This window comes from Mus pahari, chromosome 11, assembly GCF_900095145.1.
Source record: "Mus pahari chromosome 11, PAHARI_EIJ_v1.1, whole genome shotgun sequence".
Lineage (NCBI taxonomy): Eukaryota > Metazoa > Chordata > Mammalia > Rodentia > Muridae > Mus > Mus pahari.
This window is the reverse complement of record NC_034600.1, coordinates 46,852,868-46,876,397: the sequence shown is the minus strand read 5'-3', so window position 1 is coordinate 46,876,397 and position 23,530 is coordinate 46,852,868. Positions and strand designations below refer to the sequence as shown.

General features: G+C 40.4%; 1 long non-coding RNA gene across 1 annotated transcript in view; it reads left to right on the top strand.

Annotated features, from left to right (window-relative positions):
- The window catches only part of LOC110328780, a 30,479-nt gene extending 28,551 nt beyond the window's left edge, over positions 1-1,928 (top strand). Inside the window, exon 3 of the long non-coding RNA XR_002380888.1 lies at positions 1,599-1,928. This is a non-coding gene — a long non-coding RNA (uncharacterized LOC110328780). The remainder of the gene's footprint in view (positions 1-1,598) is intronic.
- The last annotated feature ends 21,602 nt before the right edge of the window (positions 1,929-23,530 follow it).

Here is a 23,530-nt window from a genome sequence, read left to right as displayed (position 1 = left end):
ACAAACCATAAGGGCAAAGGTAACTTTGAGTCAATGTCATTTACATAAAACTGAGAGTATTGATTAGTAATACATTTATTTACATGATAAGTTTACAATTGTCTACCTAAGTGTTCTATTTTCCCAATCAAGCTCAATGCCAGATTTTGGAAGACAGTGAGGCTTATTCTGGAGGAAGAACTTTTACTACAGTGACAAAAATAAGGCCATGGATGAGGTGACCTATAACCAAAATAAGGAAGAAAAAAATAACAATAGGTAACTGTTAGTAAGCATTCCACAATGCCAGGGCCCTGATCTGAGCATTTTGTAGTAAGAAATTATTTAATTCTTCCAATATTCCTGTTCCATACCTATGCAGCTAAGGACACAGAAACATGGGAAGATTGGTGGTCTAACACAATGTGAGCAAACACGGGCACGGTGGTAAAACACTCATACTGTGACTCAAACACATGGGACAAAATACAGAAGAGTTTACTCAAAACAACACCAGCAGCAGCAGCAGCAGCAGCAGCAGCAGCAACAACAACAAAAGTTATCCCTGAAGGACCAGAGATGTAGAGAGATAAGGAGAAGAGAGGAGAAACAGCACTGCAGAGTGAGATGTGATTTAAAAAAAATACCAGGGAGACAGAAGGACCAAGGGTTCAGCAAAGATGTCCTGAGCTTCTGCGAGCTGTCCATAGAGAGGAGAAGTCTATGATGTGAGGAGCTGGAAAAAAAATAGAAGTCAGTTGATGGGGGAGTTCGAGCTGAGTGCAGGTCTGGCACTTAAATCCAACAAGACTAATGGAACCCATTGAAGGCTCCTGAGTGTGGTAAGTCAATGAAAATGGCTTTGGAGAAGTAATGGTCATTTTATTGTGGTGCTATAGAAGAGAAACCCATTTGAGAAAAGAAATGGACTGTGATACCACCGGTCGTGACTCTCCTAACTCTGAGAACGTGGTTGAGATGACATGAAATTTCTGTAACCTCGCTACAGGGTCATTGCCCATACTCTGTGCCAAGCAATGGGTCTCAGGGCACGACAGGACACTCTCAAGAACACAAAAAGTTACTTTAAATTGTGAAGTAAATCTGTAGGTTTGTTGGAGCCAGGGGGACCCCAATGGAAGAGTTAGGGGGAAGGAATAAAGGAGCTCAAGTAGATTGCAACCTCATAGGAAGAACAACAGTATCAACTAACCAGACCCCCAAGAGCTCCCAGGGACTAAACCATCAACCAAGGAATACACATGGAGCAACCCATGGCTCCAGCTGCATATGTAGCAGAGGATGGCCTTATCTAGCATCAGTGGAAGGGGAGGCCCTTGGTCCTGTGAAGGCTTGATGCCCCAGCATAGGAGAATGCTAGGGCAGTGAAGTAGGAGTGGGTGGGTGGGTGAGAGAGCACCCTCATAGAAGCAGAGGGAGTGGAGATGGGATGTGGGGGCTTGCAGAGGGAAGATCGGGAAGTGGGGCAACATTTGAAATATAAATAAATAAAATAAACAATATAAAATGTGAAGTAAAACAAGACAACTTTAATATATTTTAGAGGCAAGCAAATACCTTAACCTTTCCAATTGAAGTGTATTGTGTTCTTCTTATAGCTTTGACGTTGAATCAGCTGTATTTTCGAAGGCTGCAATTACAAAACCCAATGGGATACAGGAGTCCACATGAAGGAAGAAACAAGGTTTGGTTTTGAGATTTGAATAGCTGTGCAGTATCCAAAGTGGAGCATACAAATCAATCTGTTAGTAAAAACGGAGTATTTAAGGGCAAATCTAAAGAAGATCGTTCCAGTGTCTATGCACAGGAACATGTGTTTATCTAGCCATATGGAAAAAATTACTCAGGCATCTAATATCTGGTTGAGAAGCTTAAAAATGCCATCAACTGAGTGGTTTATTTAAAATAAAAAATCAGTTTTTGTCTCCAAGTCCTGTTTGGGAAATACCAAAGCAAGTGCCCAGGTTTTGCTTTCTGCTTTAAAGATGCTAATTTGCTTCTTCTTCACAAGTTAGAACCAGGGTAAAGCTCTCTGAGTCTCCTTTGTAAGGGTGTTAGCACTCCCAACTGCTTCTCCCTCATTATCTAATTGTCTCCGTATTGGAGGCACACAAGCTTGCAGACTAGCAGGCTTCATCAACTTGGAAAATCCACAAATCATCCTAGAGATTACGGCTGTTTGATACCTTCTATCTACTACTTGAGGAATGGATTGTGGTGGTCTCAATCTTTAAAAAAAACTGGTGTGTATAAAACTGAAAAAGATATGGTGTGGTCATGCATGACTACAATGTCAGCAAGTGGAAGAAGGTGGAGGCAGAGGCGGAGGCAGAGGTGGAGGTGGAGGAGGAGGAGGCAGAGGTTGGGGATATGATGGCTCAGCAGAGAATAACACTTCCTACTTTTCCAAAAGATTCTTATTTGCTCCCTAATAGGAGCATGATAGGAGGTTTACAACTGCCTGTAACTCCAGAGTCATGGACTCTAACACCCTCTTCTGGTCTCCATAGTATCTGTTGCAAGCACACAGAGACACAGACACACAGACACACATGCACACACAAACCTAAACAAAAACAAAAATCAACCAACCAAAGTGGAACTTTAAGTATAACAAAAGCATGCATATATTTAATGTAACTCCCAAATACCCTATCCATCCTTATGGTTTTGTACAGTTTTTTCTTAAACTTTGGAAGAAATACCTCCCCTACATCCAAAGGCTATCACCCTTTAGTCTTCCTCTCTGTTCCTCCTTAGTGTCCCTGCTCCTGAGGCACCTGCCTTCTGCCTTCTGCATTCATCTTAAGCCCAACCGTTTCTCTCTGCCTGTTTACCTATCCATGATGCAAATTCCGCCCTGGATGTCATAGACTTTGAGAAGCACAACCACCTTTGAGGAGTCTTCCTGTGCCCATCCTTCTTCTCTTCCAGGTAGCGGCAAAACAAACAAGTTACTTCCTTACTTTAAACCTTTGCTAACCTTTGGGTTCATTCTATATTAAAAATAGCATCATAGCCACTGCAGCAAAAACAGACCCCACCTGACTTGCCTTTTTCCTTTCTGAACTCTGTCTGCATCGTACCCTCTGACCACAGTACACACTAGCATCATTCAGATTTCCACTCTAGCCTTTCACGGCTGAGCCTAAAATGTCCTCCCAAGCACCCCATGAGTGTGCTGGAGCTCTTTCATAGTTCAGGGGACAGCTCAACTGTAATTTCAACCAAATGGTTTCTGATCTCAGTGCCCTTCTATAGTTAGTCCTTCTGCATAGCCTCAGGCTTGCCATGGTCACAGATATTATTTACATTGTAAATAATAACAACTTCTCTTCCTATCTCAGGGTTTCACTATTTAGTTTAGGCAGTTTTAAACACATGATGCTTCCAATTCAGCTTCCCAAGTCTTCCAATTCTCTAGCTATAGTTACATATTTCCAGGTTAGGCTCCATCTGTATCTATTGCTCAACTGGCTTCACTCAACAAGAAACTGTAGTTAGGTCAAAGTAGATCTTGGTATCTACTTTGACCTAACTACTATTTCAGTGGCACCATGCAGTGTTTCTGCATTTCCTGGGTTTTCCACAGTTATCATAGAATGAATAAATGAATGGACAAGCAGGTGGAAGTGTGCACCCTGCTCTATCCATCCATTAGACGTGTGGGTGAGGATCTGAGCTGATCCACTGGATTTGTGCTATTATGCTAGCCACTCTAGGGGTCTGGTCTTCTTGTTGTTGGTGTGTACCTTCAAGAGTTCAAATAACTTAATATTCCAGACCCTTTCCCTTGAATTGCTCTTTCTTGAATAGCCCTACCTACTAGCATGACCAGTTTAGTAGTTAAGTGATAATGACTATCTGCCAGCCACAAGAGATTTCCAGGGTAACAATTACTTTCATGTGACAAATTCAATATTAGCATCTTTATTTATAGATATCACAGAAGTGATGCTCATGACACGGAAGCAGGAAGTCTTGAGATACCTGCTACACACGGCAGAGTATGGTGCAAAGCAATATTTCAGGTTCCTGAAAAGAAATCTTATCTCTGGCCTTGTACTCTATTAAAAATACTATTATCCTCCAGACTCTTAGGGGGAACCCTTATCTAGTGATTGAAAATACTGAGACTCCTGGGTAAAGCTGAACTATAATCAAAAGGGATTGAAAGAAGGAATTTACTTGGATTACATGTTTACACAGGGTTTTGATTTTCTTAATCTTAGTAAATCTACATGTATAATCATTAACATTTCACAGGTATGCAAATATTAATTTCTTAAATGCAAGGGGGGCAGGTTTTAGACTAAGCACAAAAGAGAAATGAAAGCCACGGAAGATCTGGTTTCGTCCCACTGGGAATTTACACTGTAACAGGACAGGGTTAGACATCTTCGTGTGAACACTGATGCTGAGAATAAGATGGGCACCCGTGGAATCCACAGTGCTACAGAATATAGAAGTGTGGCTGATGGAAAAGAGAGCCATTTTAAGATTTTTTTTTTTTTTTTTGGTTTGGTTGCATTAAGACAGGGTCTTTCTACTTTGCCAAGGATAGCCTGGAGTTCACTGTTTAGCCCAGGCTGGCCTTGAATCTGTAGAAATAGTACCTCTGTCTCTGTATCTCAAGTACTGGAAATGTACAGACCCAGTAAAAGCTTTAGTTAATTAAAATATTGTATAAAGAGTATGGGATTCTCACTGGCCTAGAAAAACAAATTGTTTCTGAGCATTATTTTTTAGAGTAGTATATAAAATAGGAGCATGACAAGACGCACAGCCGTCTTGAGCATGCCTTGCCAATGGGTGAAAAGAGGCAGGACATTCATTCCAGAGGTTGGTGGCTTAAGTTGCCAGATGGTCCTGCAAGTGACATCTCCGGTCTTAGTTACTATTGCTAGTTACTTAGTTCTTAGTTCGGTTTAGTTCTAAGTTAGTTCTAACCTAGTAACTTAGTTCTATTGCTAGGAGGTGGTAAGATGTCAAAGGCAACTTATCAAAGAGAGCATTTAATTTGGGGGCTTGCTTACAGCTTCAAAGGGTGAGTCTATGATCATCATGACAGGGAGCATGGCAGCAGAGAGGCCTGGACCTGGAGCAGTGACTAGCTGAGAGCTTTACATTCTGATCCACAGGTGGCAAGAAAAAGACTAGGCTTGATGTGTGTGTGTGTGTGTGTGTGTGTTTTAATCTTTTTATTTTTTAGTAGAAATGGTCAAAGCAATGGCTTTTTAATTTTGTTTTTGGGAAATAAACAGCACCTAAACAATGCAATATCAGTGAATATATTAACGTAGAACTGAGGTATGTTCATGGGTCCCATGTATAGACAGAGAACTGCAGGAAAAATAATGATCACTAGAAAAAAGAGAATGAACTCTTCACAGGTATAAGCCCATTCCTCAGATGCCCAGTGCAGAGTAATTAGACCTGTAATGTTTCTTTCTTTCTTTTGTTCTTCCTTTCTTTTATTAATTATTTTATTTATTTACATTCCAGCCAGTGCCTCCTCTCCTAGTCCCTTCCCAAAGTTCATCACCCCATTCCCCCTCCCCTTTGCCTCCAAGAGGGTGCTCCCTACCATTCCACTTCCCTGGGGCTTCAAGTCTCTGGAGTCACATCTTCTCCCATTAAAGCCAGACCAGGTAGTCCTCTGCTATATATGTACCAGAGGCCTCAGACCGGCCTTTGTATGTTGTCTGGTTGGTGGCTCAGTCTCTGGAATCTCCTAAAGGGTCCAGGTTAGTTGAAACTGCTGGTCTTCCTGTGTGACCTCCACCGACTTCAATTCCTTTAACCCTTCTCCTAATTCCTCCAGAGGGATCCCTGAACTCGGTCCAATAGTTCTGTGTAAGTATCTGCATCTACCTCGGTCATCTGCTGTAGGGACTCAGGGATTGCCATGCTAGGCTTCTGTCTATAAACACATCATAACATCAGTAATAGTGTCAAGCCTGGTGTCCCACCCTACTGCCATGAGATGGATCCCACGTTCTGCTGGTCACTGGACAGCCTTGGCTTCAGTCTCCTCCATTTTTGTACCCACAGTTCTTTTTAGATAGGAACAATTCTGTGTCAGAAACTTTGATTGTGGGCTGGTAACCTCACCCCTCCACTTGGGGCCCTCTTCAAGCTCCTTCTCCCCACTGTTGAGCATTTTGGTTAAAGTCACCACAATTGAGTCCTGAGAGTCTATCACCTCCCAGGTTTCTGGGACTTTCTAGAGACTTGCCTTGCCCCCCACCCCATGCATATTTTCATTCATTCTTCTGGTCCTCTGGGTTTCTTTCCTATATCCCTGGCCCCCCATACCTGATCCTGTTACCCTTTTCCCTTCCCCCTCCCATCTCCCACCCAGATTCCTCCCTCTGTCTCCCATGATTATTTTGTTTCCCCTTCTAAGTAGGATTGAAGCATCCTCACTTGTGTCTTCCTGCTTGTACTTTGGGGTTAAAATCTACTTATCAGTGAGTACATACCATGAATATCATTTTAGGTCTGGGTTACCTCACTCAGGATAATATTTCTTACTTCCACCTATTTGCTTGCAAAATTCATGATGCCCTTATTTTTAATAGTTGAATAGTATTATGTTATATAAATGAGCCACATTTTCTGTATCCATTCTTTAGTGGAGGGACATCTGGGTTGTTTCCAGCTTCTGGCTATTACAAATAAGGCTGCTATGGACATAGTGGAGCACATTTCCTTGTAGTATGGTGGAACATCTTTTGGGTATAAGCCTAGGGGTGGTATAGCTGTGTCTTAGGTAGAGATATTTCTAATTTCCTGAGGAATTGCCAGAGTAGTTGTATCAGTTTGCAATCCCACCAGCAATGGAAGATGTGGGCTTTTAAATCTCAAACTCCACTCCCTGTGACATAACTTGTCCCACAAGACCACACCTCCTATCCTTTCTAAATAGTTCTACTAACTAGGGAGCAAAGATTCAAACATATATACTTATGAAGGCTATTCTCATTCAAACCACCACATCCACTAAAATGTCAAATGGTGCATCATGTAAATAGGGTCCTGGTGGCCAGATTATTTTATATTTTTCACTAAAATTTAACAGAACACTGGACTTTTTTATTTCTCTCAAGAAAATAAATAAATATGTGAGTAGATAGATATATCTGTAATTTTTAATACAAGAGTCAGTAGAAAGATGCAGGATCTTTTCTCAGACCACTGACTTGGTCTAGACTGTTCTGTAATGACTAAACTCTAGGAAGAGGTTGTGCCTAAGCAGATAATTGAAGTTTTAATGACATAATTTCTTCCAAATCTGTACCTCAATAATATTTGCATGGAACTATCTTTCATCAGTATCTCTCATTGGGAACATGTTCTTGCCACCTTAAGAGATTGTTCTGGTTAGTGAAAATTGTTTTGGAGAAATGAAGCTGCTAATATATTCTAAGACTTTTTTTGTTTTGTTTTGTTTTTCGAGACAGGGTTTCTCTATGTAGCCATGGCTGTCCTGGAACTCACTTTGTAGGCCAGGCTAGCCTCGAACTCAGAAATCCNCCTGCCTCTGCCTCCCGAGTGCTGGAATTAAAGGCATGCGCCACCACGCCCGGCTATTCTAAGACTTTTAACTGAAACTTTTATATTAGTCTGACATAGTTTTGCTTTCTATTTTTACTTCAAATATCTTTGATTGAAGAGAAAGCCAGAGGTTTAGATTTTTATAAAGATCTCTCAAAATTCAAAACAGACTATCACAAAATAAAGAATGGTAAATAGCTTTGTGTTTATGCCTTTCTGTATTCAGTTCAAGGATTCAATTTAATCTAAAAAAAAAAATGTTCAATTAAAATTTAAGTGCTTTGCACCCACTTTAAGTCAATAGGCAATAGATGTTACAGTGCATAAGGTACCATAAAAATAGCCATGGGGAATTTGAAAAGCTTAATATATGGTCCCTGCATCACAGAGAAGAGGAGATATAATCACAGGAAATACAAAATATATAAGGCAATATGTTGAGAGATTCAGCAATTTAAATTTCCAGACCCAAAGCCTCATTTTAATTGCAAATCACATAATTGCATTTTCGTGTTTTCCAATAAATGAGAGGAGTTTCTTTCTAAATCACTGTCTTGGAAGAGCTACTTGGCCAGAGTAAGTTTGTACTGAAAGTCAGAGCCCAACACCTCTGGCATAGAGCGCTGATTTTGGATTAGTACAGCCCCACATGCACCACTTGGGTAGATTGAAAATGGTGTGTCTTGAATAGAGAGGTAATTATTATGAATGACTACATTTTGAGAGAAAAGAAAGGTTTAAATTTTTTTCATAACACTATGAAAACAAACCATTATGCTTCTCAAGTAAATAAATGAGAGAATTAATTTTTAGGTAATCATACATGGGTATTTAAAAAATAACACTTAGGTAATTGAAGTATTTATAAGAGGAGCTATGGCTTATATGCATGGTTCAAAGACAAGGATTCTGAACAGGGCAGCTGTTGAAGATTGGAGATCACATAGTGTAAGACCCTGATGAACCATAGCTTACTAGGGACCCCTGAGTGAACAATTTGGAGCCAGGGATCGATGCAAAAGCAAGAGGAATTTATTGTTCCAACGGATTGGGGTTGTCCTGCACCCAAAGGAGAGGTGGCCACCTCGGGCAGTCCGTTCAGCCAGGTTTTATACAGTTTTCAGGGGTAGACTAGAGCAACAGCCACTACGGGCAATGTGATTGGCAGAACAGTATGACGTTTAAACTGATTGGTCCTTAGGGAATGAGGTAGCAAGGAGTTCCCTTATCTGCGGGTGGCTAATGGTCAGTCTGCCCTGAGGAATGTGTCTATGTGTTCTGAGCTTCTCTCATCTGCAGGTCAGTCCCTACTGTGTTCTTAGGTATGTAATTAGCCTCTCTCTTCTAGAGGGGAGGGGTGCCTATGTGATCTATGACCTTTCACTTCCAGGAGGGGAGGGGTCTGGTGGAATTTTCCAAAGTTCCTGAGCTGATTTCTTCAATAGCTCAAGGGTGATTTTTCTTGCATGGTGTACAATCAGCTTTGGTATTTTCTCCCTGGATAGAAAGTGTCTTGGCATATAAGTTAGTCCAGGTCCCAGTTTCTGTGAGGTACCATTTTCTAGGTGAACTCACACCTTTTACTTTAATTATGAGAAACCTAATTTATGCAAAAAAATGTAAATTTGAGCCAAAGTTCAGTTTACTGTTGGGATCCAGAAATGACATCATCAGTTTTGAAAAAGAAACTATTCATTCAAATACTTTGAATATTACAGGATTAAGTATTTCTGTTTAAAAAAAAAAAAAAAGTAGGGGAGGGGAATCACAGGGATTTGCACATCCAACTTAGATGTCGATCCCCGCAGTGACTAGTGAGAAACCTAGATCTTATCTAGATTTCTGCTGGGGTGTCCTGATGGTATCATACACTCACACACTCCCTATAGGGCTGAAGTGGACATTCTACCTAAGGTCAGACAGGCTGACTCTGTTTTACCTAAGAATTTGGAATTGAGGGATTTATAGAACAGACAGGAAGCCTGTCACTGAGAGGAAATCACATAAATGGTTGAGTTGCAGTCTCAGCAACATAATCTGTCATATCAAAGGAAAGCAGGAAACGCTGATTAGCAATCAAAGTTTCTAGTTAACACTAATAACCCCTAGTTGAATCCCTGAGGCAGAAGGACCACAAGACTAAGGGCAGTTTGGTCAACACAGAGTGACCCTGTTTCAAAAAAACTAATGAAAAGAAACATTAAATCATAGCAATTAGAATAATAACAAAAAATCCAAGTCTGACAAGTGGCATGTGAAAAAAAAATAAAGAAAAAAGGGGAAGGAGCTGTATCAGAAACCCGAGGTCCTATGCTGGACAGCCATCTTAATTTGATTCCTATTATTCTGAGAAACAGCATTACCTAAAGTAACTTGGGTAGGAAAGGGTTTATTTCATGGTACAGCTTACTTTCCACCATGAAAGAAAGTCAGGACAGGAACTCAAGACAGAAACTGAAGCAGAGGCTGTGGAGGAGTTCTGTGTACAGGCTTGTTCTTCCTGGCTTGTTCAGACTGCTTTTTAAAACAACTGAGGCCCACCTGCTCTGGTGGCGCTGCTCACAGTGGGCTGTGTCCATCCACATAGATTACCAATCAAGAAAACATCCCACAACTTGTGCCCAGGCAAATCTAATGGAAGCAATTTCTCAGGTGGTGGGTTCTTCTAATGATTCCAACTTGTGCCCAGTGGACAAACCAGCACAGTACTCGAGGTTGCTGGTGAACATGTGTCTACATGCCAGAAAGATAGGTCCATATTCCCAGTGGAGTTGCAAATGGTAAATCTAGAAGTGCCCTGCATGTATGACACAAGGAGTGGTGGCAAAGTCTACTTGGAAGTGAGTAAGATCAGACCAACATGAATTGCCACATGGTCGCCTCAAGGTATAACTGCAGAAGATCTGTATCTATAAGATAAGGAGGCTGGTTGGCCACTGAACTTCCAGCAACTAGTATTGATTTTACTACCAACCACTGGTTAGGCTTAAAGGATTTTCCAACCATAGCATGGCAGGAAGTTGAGCTGGGCATTTCACTCTGAGGTAGAGTGTTTCTCTAGTATGTGATACCCTGGTTCAACTCCTGGTACTGAAAAATGAGAGAGAGGGTGAACATCTCCAAGGTGTTTGCTTTATAAATGTTGACCAAAGAAGAAAACAATCAAAGTTTTTCATTCCAGTGCACTTGTATCTTGGGGGGAAATGGCATTCAGTTCCCAAGGAGTTGTGACAGCTATGGCTAAGCAAGTTACTTTCTCAAGTCCCCAACTGTTCATTTGTCATCATCTGGACAAGAGGATTCATGTGGTGTTTCTGTACCAGTAATCTTTATTTCTGTGAAATGATGAACATCTTCCATTTGTTCTGGCTCTTTAAAAAAATTATGAAAGTATTCCGTGGCAACAAATTCATTTATGCGCTGTTTCTCCTGTGAGTAGGATTTGCTGTTTATCTACTCTATTACAAATCAGCATTTGTTACAGTTTTTCTTATAAGATGTAGTGCAAGGGGCCACTTTTCCTAACAGATTTCAAAAAAGTATGTTTTCTTTTAACTATAGACGGGGGAAAAATGGTGTGCTGAAACGAATCTTTCCTTTATGAAGTACAGGCCCTCAAAGCTATTATAAACATTTCTTTGGTACATGTCAGTGCCTCAGCATCGGGGAAGAAGTAATTTAGCTGTTGTTGAAACTCTGATTTGTGTTTGCTGAAGTGTTCCAGGGGCCCCTTTATGGGAGCCTTCCTCAAACTCTTACCAACAGTGGAAGTGCTCCAACTGAGGTCTGAAAAATGAAGGGCTGGTAAGTGCAGTGCAAGAGGCTAATAAATACACCTGTGTCTTTGAAAGGCTGCAGAACATTACGTCCTTCATAAATCCCAGCTGGCCACAGGAGTCAAAGAAAAACAAGAGTGGAGACACAGGATTGCAGAGAGAAAGGAAAAAAGAAAAAAAATGGTCTCCACTGTAAAAACCAAATCCGTCAGGAGTACTGTAAAAGGTTGTTTGTCCTCTGTAGGATCAGTTGGGTGGCTTAGGGTCTGCCTTGAAGGAAGCAGAGTGTGTTCGGAACCATCTCTTTTGTGGCCAAAGTATGACAAGACTTCTTTCCTGGAATCTAATTTTTGTGTGTATTAAAGCATGGTCCTAGATGTTTGAACCTGACTTGAGAATGAATTGCAGACTCACAGGTTCTAGTGTTGGACCAGAATTCTTCAGACTTTTGAGTTACTTTCCTTTTAAAGTCACAATGGCCTAGCATTCTATTGTCACCCAGATAAGATTGGAGACCGGCAGTTCTCAACCAGTAGGTCTTGATCTTTTGGGGAGTTTCGTGGTTTATTTCCAACCTATCAGGTACTTGCATGACAGTGGATAACAGTAGCAAAATTACAGTTATGAAGTAGCAATGAAAAAAACTGTATGGTTGAGGGTTACCACACCATGAGGAGATGATGTATTACAGGGTCACAGCACTAGGAAGATTGAGAACCACTGTTGTAGGATGTAAGAGCTAGGTGCATTTGACTGTCACATGAAGAAAGGCAGTGGGGATCTAAAAGGAGAGAAGAGACAAGAAAATCTAGGAGCCTGATGACAACATTCACGAAGTGAGTACTGCTTATCTTTAAAGAGTCAGTATTGAATCTTGGGAATTGTGAGGAATGATGGTAAATTCTTTGAGAAAAGAGTGACAACAGTAAAAGGTTTCACTGAGTAGCAGGAGAGGTGGGACTGAGTATTGTTAAGGACGTAAATATGAGACCATAGTGTGTGGGTTTGAATCAGAGATGTTTCGTTGGCTGGTTGTGAGTGTCACCTTATTTCCAAGGCTCTTGTGTCTCACCTTATTTCCAAGGTGAGGTCATGTCAAAGGGTTTCAGTGGCATGCAGCAATGACAAATTGTCAGCTTTTCCACATAATATTGGTACCTGTCTTGTGAGTCTGGCTTACTTTACTTGGAATGGCGATCTCCTGCTCCATCTACAAAAACTTCCTGGGCACTGTTCTTTGAAGAGTGTTTTACTTTATTTCTACTTTGCTCTTCTGTGTTTTGAGCGTCTTCTCCCAGAAACGGTTGCTCATTCCAGTGTCCTGAGGCATTTCCCCCTGTTTTCTTCTAGTACTTTGTCTTTGATTTACTTTGAGTTAACCTGTTAAATAACTAGTAAGGGGGTGGGGGTTTGTTTCACTCGCTAAGTGTGGACATCCCATTTTCTCAGCACCTTTTACTGAAAAGTTCGTCTTTTGTTCAATGCATGTTTTGGGGATGTTTTTCAAGACTCAATTGGCTCTACATGCGTAGTTCCTGTCTACACTTTAAGCTCCTCCGTCCATGTATTGTTTGTCCCAGCATAAGAACTACTTAACCATAGTTTCAGTTAAGCTTCAAAACCAATATCTGCGGTAGGTTTATGAAGTCCATTTCATTAATGAGTTACCTGATGGGTAGAGATGTGAAACTCTTCATTTTGGTCTTTCTAAAAAAAATTCCTTGCAATTAAGTGAAGGGACTACAATATGTAAGAAATTTATGCTTATTATAATTCTTTCAGTAGTAACAATTGTCTTTGGGGTACCAGGATTCTAGAAAGAATCTTAATTTTAATTATCTCTGTGATGTACATAAACTTGGCTGCTAGCGCACCAACTGGTCTTTAATGGAGATTTTGGTTTCTGTGAGAACCAGAATCTTTGGGCTCTGTCACAAGGAAAGACAGGAAGTGAATCGCTCCTATCAAGGTGTGTCTGATCCCACCAGTGGCTCATCAAATACCTCTTGAGTTCATCAGTAGCAGACTACACTGATGTTCAGGGACATTTAACAACAATCTGACATTAATAAAAGGAGAGTCAGAACTAGAATTTTACTCCCTGTATCAATGCAAATTTGAAGTATCACTTTAGACAGACTACTGCCTACTACTACTGGGAGAATGATGCAAGAGTCATTTTTTTTTTTTTTTTAGTCATTTCATCAGATTTCTGTAAGGATTGCCCCTCACATCCTTTGCACTGTGCCTATGCAAGAGCATTTTCATCCTGCATAGGATTTGGAGTGCTGTATCTCTTTTGTCTTTATGTAACTCATTGGGCTACCCACACTATTACTCTATTTATTTTCTACTGTTGAGGATGAAACCCAGGGCTCTGTGCTTAATTAATTTATGTCATAACACTGAACCACATTGATTGCTCCTGACTTTTTGACCTGGCGCCTTATCATGTGGTCCAGACAGGCTTTGAACTTGTTGGATAGCCCAGGCTATCCTTAAACTCCTCCTGGTTTGGCCTCTTTGCTGAAATCCCAGGTGTCTGCATCTATGCCTGGCTCTACGAATGACTAGTTAGTCACGAGAGGAAACAATCTCAGCTTGCCACTTCCCTGCTCACAAACTTTCCATAGTTCCTGTGGTTGGTGGAGGCAAGCCTACAGGACTGAGGCCAGTTAGGACTGGTAAATGACATGTGACAGAAATGATACAGACTTCAGATCTGTGAGCTCAAAGAAAAATTTTTTAATTAATTTTTTTTTTTTTTACTTATTTAATTTATATTCCACTCACCGTCCCCCTCCCATCAACCTCTCCCACAGTCCTTCCCTCCTTTTCTTCCCTTCTCCTCTGGAAAAGTGGGGGCTTCCTGTATACACACACACTGGCACTTCGAGTCTCTGAGAGGCTAGGTGATTCTTCTCCCACTGAGGCCAGATAAGGCAGTCCAGCTACTAGGACATATAGGCAACAGCTTTTGGGATAACACCCACTCCAGCTGTTCAGGACCCATATGAAGGTCAAGCTGCACATCTGCTACATATATATGAGCGGGAAGGCCTAGGTCCAGCCTGTGTATGTTCTTTGGTTAGTGGTTCAGACTCTGAAAGCCTTAAGGGCCAAGGGTAGTTAACTCTGTTGGTCTTCCTGTAGAGTTCCTGTCCACTTCAGGACCCACAATCCTTCCTGCTAATCTTCCAGAAGAGTCCTCAAGCTCCAATCACTGTTTGGCTATGGGTATCTGTATTTGTCTTGAGTCAGATGATGGGTGGAGCCTCCCAGTGGATAACATGTTTTTGTCTGCTAGCATTACAGAGTATCATTAATATTGTTAGGGATTGGTGCTTGCCCATGGATGGGTTGCTAGTAGGGCTGGTTATTTGTTGGCTATCCCCTCAGTCTCTGCTCCCACCCCTCCATGCTTGCATTACTCTAGACATGATAAATTTTGGGTTGAAAGTTTTATGGGTGGGTTGGTGTCTCTATCACTCCACTGGGGTTCCTGTCTGGATACAAGAGGTGCCCCCAATGATTCTTGGGCACATCCCTTGTCCCAGGCTATGTCTCATCCTGGAGATGCCAAAGTTCTTAATTGTACACACAGAGTCCTTTGTATTCCCGGTTATTTGCCCTTGTTTCTTTATTTATCTCCAGGTGACGCTGCTCAATACTCTAACAGATCCATCAGGGTTTCTGACTACTTCTCATGTCTTTCCATGTCTGCTGTGTCTGTCCTACTGCTCAGTGAATGCCAGATTCCCCATTCTCTTGTAGGGATTAAGTTACAATGATACTGATATCCTGGGATGCCTTCCAGTCTACTTCCCTCATGTGATGGTTTGTATATGCTTGGCTTAGGGATTGGCACTATAAAAAGGTGTGGCCCTGTTGGAGTAGGTGTGTCACTGTGGGTGTGGGCTAAAACACTCACCCTAGCTGCCTGGAATTCAGTCTTCCACTAGCAACTTTCAGATGAAAATGTGGAACTCTCAGCTCCTCCTGTATCATGCCTGTCTGGATGCTGCCATGTCCCTGCCTTGATTATCCTGGACTGAACCTCTGAACCTGTAAGCCAGCCCCAATTAAATGTTGTCTTTTACAAGACTTGCCTTGGTCTGGTGTCTGTTCACAGCAGTAAAACCCTAAGACACCCCATGTAGCCCACTTTTCCCTGAGGGAAAAGTTTTATGTTAGGACAACTTTTATTCTTTGCTGGGTTTTATTTATTTTTTATTATGTGTATGCATTTGTGTCTCTGTGGATGCATGTGCATATGAGTTATAGGTGCCATAGAGACCAGAGGTGCCTGATTCCCTGGAGCTGGAAATATAGGTGGTGTGAGCCATCCAACATGGGTGCTGGGAATTTAACTTGTGACTTCTGCAAAAGCAGTATGTTGTTTTATAGGCCACCACCCCATTTCCGATATTCTTTTTCTTAATGTAAGGTATCTTTGATGTGTCTAATAATAACTGCCCCTTGTCCACATTCATGTCTTTGATCCCTTCCATGTTACAGAGTTTGATCATGCTCTCCCTGTTCCCTTTACCACCTCACTGACTCCTGGAGTTCCCCCCACATCTCTGACTTCTGTTTTTTGACAGTTTCCTTCTTAAATACTGACATGGCCAACTTTTAAAGGTGGGTTTCTAGTTTCCTATCAAATTTTTTATTTACTACTTTTTGCTATCAATTTTATAAATTCTCCCCTTTACACGATTTTTTTTTAAAAAAAAACCTCATTCTCTAAAAGTCCAAATTAAATATAAATTACCTGGGGTAAGATGCTAGGAAAGAGAAAGAGTGTAACAGGATTTTGTTTCAGCTGATGAATTTTATTAGTCCTTGAGTTGATGAAGTGATGGACTCTATAAAATCACAATTTCATGTTATTAACAATGTGATTTTTTCCACCTGCTTCAGAGATTCTTAACAATGTGATTTTTCCACCTGCTTCAGAGATTCTTGACAACCCCATCAGGATGGGAAATGAAGCAGAAGCAATGGGTCCTTGCTCTCCTCTTAAATGAGTGGGAGAGAAGCAGGAGTGTTGGGTTGCTCCCCTGACCACTTCTACTGGCAGATAAATAGAGAGATGCATAAGATTAACACATCTCTTCCTTTGGATCCAGGGAGCTTGCTCACCAGTATAACCAACACAGTAGAAGGGGTGCTGTGTCACCTTGGAAACCAATTTCTTTTCTTTTCTTTTCTTTTCTTTTCTTTTCTTTTCTTTTCTTTTCCTTTTCTTTTCTTTTCTTTTCTTTTCTTTTCTTTTCTTTTCTTTTCTTTCTTTCTTTCTAATGCTCTAGCAATTTCTACTTTCCATCTTTTGTAACATTAACACCCAGGAACAGACTATTAAACTGTGAAGTCCAAGCAGAGTAGACACCCTCCAGGAGACTATGGGAGGGCATCAAAAGAGTTTCATGCACAGTCTCCCTGGCCTGTGGCTGTGCCCTGGGGAAGTAGAGACTCTGAAGCTGCTAAAGCCATTCCTGCTGAGGCTTCAAGGAACACATGTGATCAGTCCACACACAACCCTTTCTAGACTACTAAGACAAAGGAAGGAAGAAAGAAAGAAAGGAAGGAAGGGAGGGAGGAAGGAAGGAAGGAAGGAAGGAAGGAAGGAAGATAGAAAGGAAGAAAGAAAGAAAGAAAGAAAGAAAGAAAGAAAGAAAGAAAGAAAGAAAGAAAGAAAGAAAGAAAGGAAGAAAGGAAGAAGGGAAGAATAATTTTTAGGCAGAAGAGATAAATAGGAAAAACGTTATTACCTACCAATTATTGATATCATAACCATTTTACTAAATGGAAAAAATAACATGTGAGTATCAGAGGGCTTGTTAACAGAATCCAGTGGGAACTTATTTGAGCCAACTGGATGAAGGACAGGGTTGTGTTCCCCTGAGAAATCTGCTTCTGTAAGATGCTATGGTGGGAGGAAGCACTGCTTAATCTAGAGAAGCTGCTGTCCTAAGCAGGGCATCACAGCAGGGAGCTGTAGGGCACGAAGCTGCCCAGGGTATCAGCTGATAGATCACACAGTCTTTTGGGCCATGATAACAACTTTCAATTTTAATCCTAAAAAATGAAGTGACATTCAAGCCTGGCTTTGAGAAATGGAATGATCCCATGGATGTTTTTAAAAGATAAATTGCAAGAAAAAATAGTTTTGGGGCACTGCAAAAGGTTGACTAGGTATTCCTTTGCTACGATTTAAACATGAAATATTCCTCACAATATATATATTGGCAACTTGGTTGCTGGTCAGCTTTCAGGAAGTGGTTGAATTTGGAGGACTCTGACATAATCATTCAATTGATTAGATCCTTGACGGATTCATAGTATAATGGCATTGTTTGGAAATGGTCAAAGTAAGTAAGCTGTGGGGCCTAACTAGATGATGATTATCATTGCGGATATGCCTCTGGAATGTTATTCCTAGTCCTTGCTCTATGGATCCTCTATCTTCTGTCTGCCTTGATACATGTGGCCTCCCCCATCACATACCGTCTCCTCCCCACCACGACAGTCTGCCATACTTCAGGTCCCAAGCTATGGAGTCCACCAAACTTGGAGTGTGATCTCTGACACCAAGGACCAGAATAAGTCATTTTCCCCTTAAGTTGTTTTCCTCAGGTATTTGGCATAATTAAAAGAGTCTGGATAGCATGACCTTTTAAACAAACTGAAGTCCAGTATGAGAAAGCGTTGGGGTGCAACAGTGGACCTACCTACTTCATTGAAGTTTCTTCTACGTCCTTTCTTGCAGTGATGGTGAACATAATGAAGAGCCCCTCCCCTCCTCCAACACAAACCTGCACCCTGGAGGCAGGATATTGCCTGGCTCTCTTTTTCTTGCTGTGTGAAGAATCATGTGACAGGGGTAGGAACAAAGAACAGAGAGTGATGTGGTCTTTTTTTACCCCCCACGAAGTTGGGAAGGTAGCAGGCACCTTCTTGCCCACCAGTCAAGAAATAGAACTGATTATTCTGTAGGTGGCATGCTCCTTTTCTGTATCCAACTAATCAGCATCCTGCTGTGGTGGTGAGAGATGCTAAATTGCTGAACCTGCTGCCTTCCAGATGAGAGCACCTGCACTCAGGGCCCGAAATAACTGATGGTTATTTTTCCTGGGGACTGAGCTGTTGATCCTAATGTTCTCACCAAATGCTAACTTAGTGATTACACCGCGTCTGCTCGAATTATCATTGTAATTTCAGGAGAAAAGCTTCTGTTTGGCCAGAACAAAAAAAGAAAGAATGCATTTTTCCTAAATAAAAATTTTTTTGGACTGAATCCTCTGAAGTAAAAAAAAAAAAAAAAAAAAAAACCCCAAAGAAAAAAACACACTCTAATTGTTTACCATTTCTTCTACTTGAATATATATATATATATATATATATATATATATATATATATATATATATAACAGATTTTATATATAAAATCTGTTAGTCTGTCTTAGTGTTCTGGAAAATAAGTATAGGGCCAAGTTTGACAGAAATTACTCTAAGCACAGCACGCAGTATCCAGAGGCAGGATAGCCTGGGCTACATAGGGAGACCCATCTCAAAACAAACAAGAAACACTGCACAAAAGATTAGAGTATAGCTGCCATCCATTTCATCTTAATTATAATCAAATAAGCACTATTGCAACATCATCATATGTCTCAAGCTGCACTAGAGGTCTTCTTGCACCTGTTAGCTTTCAAGGAAGTAACCTTACTGGTCCCAAATTTACCTTTCTCATGAAATTATTTCAGGATTACTTCAGTACTCAGGAAAGGAGATATATTTGGGAAGTCAACATGGATGTGGAAGGCTTTTTCTCTTAAAGGCACAAGACATTCTCTCTTCTGATAATCTTCGACATAGTTTTATATAAACGCATGTGTATTTCAAATAACTGGCTCCCACTGAACCATCTTGCTCAGTTCAGTGCCTCTGAGTAACTTTTATATTTTGATAATTTGGTTTCCCATGACATCTAGATCCTATACTCAGATCATGCATGTATGATCAACATTTTTTTTCAGCTGCCTGAATTTGTTAACGGAATGAAATATTCCCTTCCCTTTGCTCCTTTACTGCCAATCTTAAACTTATAATAACGTGACAAAGGCCCACAGTTGGTATGAAAGCTTACCAGATATGTTAAACATATGTGGGTTTTTAAGGAGGGGCAGGATAAACAGAAAATGAAGCTGGTCCTTACCATAGGCTCAGGAAAAGGCTTGGTAATTTAACTAGAACTGAAGCAGGAGGCACCGTTTGGGAAATTTCTCTGGAGATTGGCAAAAAAGTTCCTTGTCATATATCCAGGTGACTCTTTCTTCACCACACAGAACACTGGGGATTCTGTAGAATCTGATGCAGGGGAACAACTTGACAACAGGGCAAGTTGTAAACTAAATTTCATGAACCAAAAGGAGACTCTCCCGCCAACACCTACCTCTTACTTTCAAGAATTTTGTGACTGATCTATACAAGGCAGATGTCTGGGAGACTATTTTCTAAACAAATGAAGTAATTCCAGAGGGAGAAAACCAATTATTATCAACAATTTTAAGGGTCCTTACTGATATGGTCATATCCGGACTGAATACCTCTGTGATGTTTACCACTGGCAAAGTTCTGCTCGTTTTGGGATTTGTCTGGTTTGGGCTCAATTGAGTTTTGTACATGGGGTCAGAATATGTTTTCCTTTGTGCGTACTGCCTTGCTCTGTCCATAGGATAATGTTTTCTTGCAGTAATCCACCACCTCTGGCTCTTTTTCTGAACCCTCTTTTGCAGCGATCCCAGAACCCTGGGAGAAAGGTGCAGTATACATATTTCTTTTATGCCTGAATATTTTCCAGTTTCTTATTCCCTGCCTTTTAAAAAGTTGTGGATCTCTGTACTAAGTACTATCTACTGTAAAAAGATGAGGGTTCTGTGATACACTGATCTATAGATATAATAATGAGTCACTAGGAGATATTTTTAGATGGTGTAAGGTGAGGGTTTAATGTCATTGTCTTGTAGCTGCATTCTGACCACTTGTAAAGAGATCAACCATTGCTCCTCCATACCATCTTGGTAATTTGTCAAAGATCAGTAGACTAAACATATGTATGAGTCTTCTTGTTTCTCAGTCATCTGTTCTCTCCTTGCATCTATGTCAGTGCCCTGCATAATGCTGTCTTAGTTGAATGTTACTATATATTTTGAAATCTGGTACCTCTAAAGGTCTAAGGGCAGGAGAAATCACTTTAAGTAAAGAAAACATACAAATGACCCAAAGGTGTATTGAAAAAAAATTCCTGTGTATAACTAATTAAGGTTAGGCAAATTAAAGTGGCAACAGTACCTGTTATCTCTAAGGCTTATTTCTACTAAAACAAACAAACAAACAAATAGTAATTCTAACAATAAAAAGAAATGCTAGTGGTGTTTGGATAAATTTGGACCTTGCACACTACTGGTGGAATGCTATAAAGGTTATTGTAGAGGTTCCTAAAAAATTAAAACTACAGCTACCATGGAGTCCAACAGCTCCTCTGAGCCTTTGTCCAGAAGGACTGAAATAACTCTTATTTTCACCGTGGCATTATTTACCATAGCTAGAGTGTGTAAACAACCTAAATGTCCTTCAACAGATGAATGGATGGAGAGTATGTGATCTAAATATATAAGACAGTGCTGCTCAGCTTTGAGAAATATAGAAGGAAATACTCTCATAAACATCAGCCTGGATGAGCCTTGAGAACGTTATGTTAACTTAAATAAGCCAGTCACAGAAAGGATAATTCTGCATTATACTATTTATGAGAGATATTTAAGACCATCTTATTCAGAGAATCAGAGTGGAATGGTAATTACTAAGGACTCAGTACCCAGGGAATTGAGGGGTTCCCAAACAACAGGCATGGAGTGTCAGTCAAATATGGCAGAAGGGACTCAAAGATACTGCCAGGCTCTGTATTTATAGTTAATAGTTACAAAGAGTAGCTTAAAAAAATGGATTTGTTATTACCACAATAATAACACAGTTAAGGGAAGAATTTTTCTAACAAAATAATGAAATAAAATTAGAGAAGAGTGGAACCAAGAATATGAAATAGTGTTAGAAGGTGGTACCTATCCAAGGATGGCACAGCAACCAAATCAAATTAAGGAGGAGGTTTTCTAGGAAGAGTGTAAACTCAAAATCAACGCACCTTTTTGTTTTTTGAAAACTAAGATATATAAAACTACAATGAGCTATCACTGTTTTTCTATAAACTATCTCGCTGTCAGGGACTCATCAGTAGGCAAATGTGGCAGAGAGGAAACCCTAAAGACCACCCCAAAGCACAGATTTCGATACTCTGAGCCAGTTCCAGTTCTTGTCTTGCAGACACGGCTGGCTTGCAGAGCTCTGTTTGTTTTCCCCAACACGTTGGCCTATTGCCTAGGTCCATGATTTTAAACCTGTAGTTAATACCATGACATGAACCCATTGGGCCTCGGATACTTTTGTACTGCCCTTTGACTGAACATCTGCTTCTGATCTCCTGTAAGAATGTCCCTGGATTTCCTGCTCTATTAGCAGCTTCCCTCTCCATTTCTTTTAGCACTAGGAATGGTTTCTGTAATGCTAGTGATGCCAGAGCAAAGAGCAGGATTTTGCCGTGATCCACAGTCTTCCTTCCCACCTGCTTCTTTCCACCAAAGAAATCTGCACCTATACTTAGGTTTCCATCATTTGAGGAATTCTCCACCTGTCACTACCAATAATCTCAGGAAAACTTTTAAGGATGGTTACAAACTCCATCAGTAGAAATGGCATGCCTTTCCTTCTAATGGATCAGTAAAAAACCAAGCAAGCAACATAGAAAGGCATTGTGAGTTTGGCTGTTCCTTAGAGATGTTAATAGGGACAGATCTTATTACTTTAAAAAAACATTATTACCGCTTACTTTCAGTGAGTTTGTAATGTTGATGAATTAGATGAGTTGAACCAAGATGAACCAAGATGTGTTCATCAACCTAATTTCCTTTTGTGGTCATTTTAGTTTAGAGGTTGGATTTTTGGCTTTTATTTTATTAATGTTTGAGAATTTAACACACACACATACATGTTTTGATTTAATACAATTCCCCATTCCCTCTTCCTAATTCCTCTCCAACTCTCTCGACCATAAGTTTCTCCTAACTTCATATATTCTTTTCTGTTCGACCACCACCACTGAGTCCACTTAGTGATGCTACTATTGGTATTGGTAAAGGATCATTTGCTGGAACAAACAAAACAAAAAAACAAACAAAAAAACAAAAAACCCCATAAACTCCAAACAAAGAAATAGGGACTACCCTAGAAAATGAAAAGAAAGCCCATGCTCATGGATTGGTAAATTAACATTGAGGTAATGACCATTTAAAAAAATCTATTTATAAATTCTATGCAATCTCAGACAATATCCCTATTCCATTCTCCACAGAAATAGAAGAAAAAAAATCTATCCTAAAATCCACATAGAACCACAAAAGATCTCAGATACAGTCTTAGAGTTGTTTTGCTGCAATGAAACATCATGACCAAAAGCAAGTTGGGGAGGAAAGGTTTATTTGGTTCACACTTGAATATCACTGTTCATCATCAAAGGAAGTCAGGACAGGAACTCAAACAGTGTAGGAAACTGGAGGCAGAAGCTGATGGAGAGGCCATGGAGGGATGGTACTTAGCTTACTAGTTTGCTCCTTATGGCTTACTCATCATGAAACTTTCCATACAACTCAGGACCACCAACCTAGAACAGCACAAATCACTATGGGCTTGGCCCATCTCCATCAAATATTAATTAAGATAATGTCCTATAGGCTTGCCTACAGCCTTATTTTATTTAGGCATTTCCTTAATTGAGATTCCTTCTTCTCAGGTGACTTTAGCATATGTCAAATTGACATAAAATCATCCAGCACAGAGAGCCAAAACAATTGTAAGCAAAAGTATAATTCCAGAGAGGTTACCATTCCAGACTTTAAACTATGACAGAGCCATAGTGATAAAAGAAGTTTGTTATTGGCACCAAAGCAGACATGCAGATCAATGGAACAAAATTGGACCCAAACGTGAATAGCATTTAACATTTGACAAAGATGCCAAAAACTAAGAGAAAAGAAAGCATCTCCAACAAATGATGCTGGGAAAACTGGATGTCTATG